The sequence below is a fragment of the Haliaeetus albicilla genome, chromosome 1 (assembly GCF_947461875.1).
Source record: "Haliaeetus albicilla chromosome 1, bHalAlb1.1, whole genome shotgun sequence".
Classification (NCBI taxonomy): Eukaryota; Metazoa; Chordata; class Aves; order Accipitriformes; family Accipitridae; genus Haliaeetus; species Haliaeetus albicilla.
In genome coordinates this window covers 27287886-27293885 of record NC_091483.1, presented here as the reverse complement: position 1 = coordinate 27293885, position 6000 = coordinate 27287886, and the positions used below count along the sequence as shown (strand labels likewise).

Below are 6000 nucleotides of genomic sequence, written 5' to 3'. Positions count from 1 at the left end.
AGAGATGACCATAATGTAAAAACAATTCACACTCAGAGAGCCAGCATTCTATCCCCTCACTTCTCGTTTTTACCTCAGATCCTCTTCTGAGAGTGGAAGAATCACTTACACCTTGTTTCAGTACCCTGCCCACAGATAAAGTTCATTCTGTGAAAACATAAAAATGAAAATGAGTAACACACACCTGCCCAGCAAATTTGCTTTACATCTTATGCACTGTCCTGGTTTCAGCTGGGATAGAGTTAACTGACTTCCTAGTAGCTGGTACAGTGCTATGTTTTGACTTCAGTATGCGAAGAATGTTGATAACACTGATATTTTCAGTTGTTGCTAAGTAGTGTTTATACTAAAGTCAAGGATTTTTCAGCTTCTCATGCCCAGCCAGCAAGAAAGCTGGAGGGGCACAAGAAGTTGGCACAGGACACAGCCAGGGCACCTGACCCAAACTGGCCAACAGTGTATTCCATACCATGGGACGTCCCATTTAGTATAGGAACTGGGAAGGGGGGGCAGGGAATCACCGCTCAGGGACTAGCGGGGTGTTGGTTAGCGGGTGGTGAGCAATTGCTTTGTGCATCACTTGTATATTCCAATCCTTTTATTACTACTGTTGTCATTTTATTAGTGTTATCATTATCATTATTAGTTTCTTCTTTTCTGTTCTATTAAACCGTTCTTATCTCAACCCACGAGTTTTACTTCTTTTCCCGATTTTGTCCCCCATCCCACTGGATGGAGGGGAGTGAGGGAGCGGCTGCATGGTGCTTAGTTGCTAGCTGGGGTTAAACCATGACATGCACGTAGAAGCTGCTTGCACAGTTGCCTTGGAAAGAGTTGTTTGTCCTTCCCTTTAGGCTATGAGGAAAACACCTATTTGGCTGACAAACTTTTCTCAAGCCCAAAAACATACAGTAGCAATCCTCAGGAGGTGAGCAGCAGTGGCTCTGGCTAATGATAGCAGACCCAAGGAACTAGTTGTCCTACCTGCTGGAGAGCTCATCCAGCAAACCACTCATGGCTGCAACAGATGTTAAAGCTTCACAGCCACATTTGTTCTCCCCTCTCAGCAGCAAGCTCACACAGCATGGAAGTCTGGAGAACAATGGGGCACTGGTACATTAAGAGTGTGCGGGATACAATAAAGGATGTCCAAAGGCCTGCTACTGTGCTATTCACTGGCATGCTCAGCCTAGCCTTCTGCACATTCAGCAGCTTCATAGCTGCACAGCAAGGAAAGAAACAAACCAAAGAAATGCAATTGTTGCTCAAGTGGCATGCTTATTTTTTATTAATTTAATCAAAGAACTGAATTACCATTACTGTTTTTCAGCACTGATGGTGTTTTGTGTTTCTGAGCATACCTTGAACACTTGCAAAGTGACCTTTTGGTACTGATGAGTTTGGTTTATGCTATCTTAGTCAACTTCACAGCTAGAACATTTAAAAGCTTTACAAGATAGGAAGGTGGGAGAAAGAGTTTGAAAACATAGACCTGGGGTTACAGTTACAGGAAAACAAAGTTCACAATTTCTTAATGATATTTGAGTCTTTTATTAGTTCCAGGTGGATCTGTGTCATCTTTACAATTCACTTTCCATGGATACTCTAGCAAAAAATTTTAATGGCAGACACAGCCACCAAAACAAGTATTTCTAAAAAAGGAGTACAGAAAGTGTATCTAATGTATTTTAAAGTGGCAGTCCCAAATGTCTCTGCTGAAAAATTTATTTTGAAGTTTGCTCTGAATACCAGTAAAGTCTGCGAAGATCATTATGGAGGGTCTAAAGTCAAGCTATAGGAATATCGTGATTCATGCTATTATTTGTTTGCATCACAGTAACACTTAGGAGCCTCATTTTTGATCCATGGACTTTTTTGAGTAAGGGATCCTACACAAAGCACAAAAACTGGCCCCCCATATTAATGACAAATAATCTTCATTAGAAGTATATTTTGAATACTCACTACAAATAGCTTCTGAACAAGCTACAAGCCAAACTACTCTGCTGACATGGTTTTGTGAATAATGCTGAATAATCAATAAATTCTAGAAAATTGCAAGCAGAAAGGCACAGCACGGATCAGATAATTTTTTCCTCATGCTTTGTTCATCCATCTCTCCTCAGCAGGTACTTCTGGGGCAAGTTGCCATGGGTGGTGTTGATTTATTTGATTAATAAATGTCTGTTCACTTGCTAAGCAACCAGTGAAATAGTCTCCCTGCAATGAAAGTATTTTATATATTATAGTAAATAAAATGGAGTCTTTTAATGTTTCAAACAGTAATATATTTTTAGTAATCGTGTTCCCATCACATAATTTTAATGTAACTAGTTCCATCTTCAAATAATTTCTAAAATAAAATGAGATAGAATTATAATGTACTACAGAAGGTAAGCAAAAAATTCTTCTATTCCTTCCATACTAGGTCAGTACCTTCAGGACTCTAAGCATGAGATAGGGCATATCAGCTAAGCAAGATACAGAAGTCAAGCCATAAATCCAGTGCAATAGGATGTTTTAGCATCAAAAGCACTTCCAGGTTTATTGTCAACCACACCAAACTTCAGCAAAGTCACCTCAAAATCTTTAAAGTGTTCTTTCAATAAAAATACAGTGGGATATCACAGATTGGAGATAAAACACATCAACATTTAAAACCAAAACATTTTAAAGGAGGAAAGTTGTATAGAAACTAATTTGCTACACATGTTTTACACAAAATACAAAAAGGGGTTTCTACAACAACATATGGAAAGTATCTGAATCAGTAAGAAAATGACCTTCATAAATCACTCCAGGTTCCAACTTTAAATTATGTCTTGTTCCCTCTCTCCTGGGCTGTTCACCGCATCTCATACAAACTCATGGTTATGCATGCACAGTATTCCTACCTTTATAGGGAATAATGTCATATCAACACATAAAAGGTATGTAAAATGAAGGGTAAACACATTTTTACATGACTCTGACCAGATGAACCCACATACTCTGCTCTACCACTTCCCTTTGGCTTAAGGGAATTTTTTTTTTTTCTTTTTACATGATTTATTAAATGGACTTACCAAAACTTTGGGGGATTCCTCTTTAGACTTTATTTATGCAGCAGTGCACTGTGGGTGGCAAAGGCCAAGAATAATGTGGGACAGAAATCCCATTCCCCTAAACTCAGGTACATGAAGGCTTCAGGTTCCTGCAAGTCAAAATACAATTGCTCATGAATATAGTGAAGATTTATGGGATTTTGATCAAAAGCATGTTACGCTTCAGTTAAGACAGCTGCTTGTGGCTAGTATTACCTTGCCCTTCCGATCACAGATATGTTTACTGGACAAACATAGTCTATAGTATCAGCCTTTTGTTTTGTCTTCAAAAGCTACAACTGGGCATATTCCTTTCCTAAAAATAACGTAAAAAGAGTATATAACTGTACATGCTCCAATTTTATCTCCTGTTTTCTGTAAACGTCTACCTGTTCATCCTGTTTGTAGTCTCAAATGACCAGCTCAAACTAACACAACTTTGCCCAGTGATTTTAGATAATAACAATGTAGTTTTAATTGCCTGGTCAGTATGCTCTATTTCTTCTCTAGAGATTTCCTATCCATAAAGGTCTTCAGAGAAAACTTGTAGGAATTTTAGTCAACAATTTAGCAGTCAATACTTAGAAATGTCTCCAAATCCAAAGTTTAGTTCTACCCATAAAGGCAACTCTTTGTACCCAGCACATTCTCATTCAACAGCTGATTAAAACTATTTTCCTAAGGTGTGTATGCAAAGTCCTATCTGCCCATTGCCTTTGTAAAGACAAATGCAAGAATTTACATCATGCTTCATGGACATGATTGTTATCATAACTGATATATTTCTATCAAATTACTCATTAGTGAATTTTTAGTGAAGGCAAGATACAATAAAAGCAGAATTTTACAGTACTGGCCTTGAACATACATAGGTTTGAACAGTATATGATTTCAAAATCTTTATTACTGAACATGTGATAAGAATATAATCCTTTGAAGGATGCTTGAACTACTACTACTACTTCTTTAGTTATTTGTGAACTAAATGAACTTGTTCTGGAATGCGTTGACACATGATAAATGCAAAACGCTAAAACTTAGCTCAGATAAGGATCATACTTCAGTAGAAATCACATATCCATCTGCATAGTTCAGTTGTATGTGGTAAAATAGGCATTCTTTCTCCCCCTAACAAGGGATTTATGAATTAAGAAGGTCACTGATTTGCTTAAACATTTAAATCTGTATGGTTCAGGATCTTCTTTGGCTCTAGCAACCAGAGATTGTTTAAAGCGATTAGACCACAGTGCAGTAAGTTGCAGTTCCACATAATGGCTGTGTGAAACACTAAACAAAACTTTTCCAAGCTCTTTACCGAATAGGAGCAACTAAAAATCAAAAACAGGTCTTAAATTGTTGGGGTTTTTTATGTAATAGATAAATCAATGGTGATAATATTTTTAATAAAATGGTAGCTGGTTTTTGCTAGTGACCTGGATTTGAACTAAGCTTTAATTTGAAATTGTTACATAGTTGTTGGAACTTAAAGAGAAAGAAATGAGCTGTCAGTCTGCAGTACAGAGATGATTCTAGTTTCTGAACTGAGACCAGAGATTCTCAAAAAACAGCATTTGTCCTCCCTTTCAAACCGTATTCCCAGGCAAGTTAAGAAAATCAAACCCCAGACAAAAAGAAAGCATGATATTCAGCTTTAAATCAAGATATAGTTTGGATGTACAGTATATAGGCAAAGCACAGCCACATTGCAATAAAGACAAATAAACCACAACTACATAGTGCAGGTAGCTGTGAAGAGAAAGAAAATACCACCCAGTGCTCTTTCTTAAGCAAGATATGGTATTTTTTACTTTACTGGTGGTAAACAATTGAGCTTCCCTCAAGGGTGGCAGGATCTGTCACATATTTTCAGAAATACTGATCACCTTTCTGGAAGTAAACAACAGAGCTTCAGTGGAAATTTTGTGCCCTTTCCCAACAGGCATACACAGGCAAGTGAACAAACACTATGAACAGCTAGTGGATGTAAAACCAGCCACTTGGAAATAAAAATTCTTGTTCACGCAGGTGCATGTTAATGATGTTCTCAAGCATAGCTTTGAAATTCATGTTACAGGTCTGCCTCTCTGCTTTTCTGTATGCAGAGCAAATTTAATGCCTTAGATAACTCCCTTGCCCTCATTAAACTGTGCCAACTTACGCCACAGAGAATGAGGTAAGGAACATTTTTAACCTAACACAGATGATTTTTTTTCTATATGCAGTATCACTTAATTAAGTAGCAGAAATGTAGATGCTGGATTTACATTGCTAAAGGGTGTATATATAAAACATCATATTCATTTTTTTTAATGCATTTAAGCTAAAGGAACTACAAGATTCTTATCTGACATTCATCATGACTAAATAAAGTAGTTCTGGCTTTCTGAGGTCTGTTTTCCTTCACTGAGACTAGCCACATGAACTCTGTCAAATTTATCACTTCTTCATGGAACTTCTCATTTACATCCTTTACTGCTCATGCATGTGCCAGAACAACTGGATCAGGACTTTCCCCACCAGCTTCTGCACTGCAGTCATCAGGTTTCCTGAGCAACCTGACTTCCTCCGCTAAAGTGGAGGGTCCAGAAAAATTCCTGAATGTAATGACTAGTAAAACCTCTTTCCAACACACTATAATGATTCCATGCCAATAATTCCATAGCCAAAAGATAAGAGTTTCCTTTAAACCATAATCCCAATATTGAATTCCTGTAACAGAGGGAAGGCAAGGCACCTTCTGATTTAAAATATCTCTCCTGTCTAGGCCATACCCAGAGGAGGATATTTATCGCAAAATAATCAGACAAGCCATTTCTTGATTATGAGACACTGAAAAATCTGCAAGTTTGGATTGGGGGGGGGACATGCTGTCTGAAAATTATATTCTTTCTCTCTTTCTTCTTTTTCCCCTCTCTCT

At 37.6% G+C, this 6000-nt stretch overlaps 1 long non-coding RNA gene across 1 annotated transcript; it reads right to left on the bottom strand.

Moving 5' to 3' along the window:
- Nucleotides 1-1527: 1527 nt before the first annotated feature.
- On the bottom strand, nucleotides 1528-4088 carry LOC138685143 (uncharacterized). Its single transcript, XR_011324418.1, has 2 exons — nucleotides 3066-4088; nucleotides 1528-2220 (listed from the first exon to the last, which is right to left on the bottom strand). It is a non-coding gene; the product is annotated as an uncharacterized lncRNA (long non-coding RNA).
- Between the last annotated feature and the right edge of the window lie 1912 nt (nucleotides 4089-6000).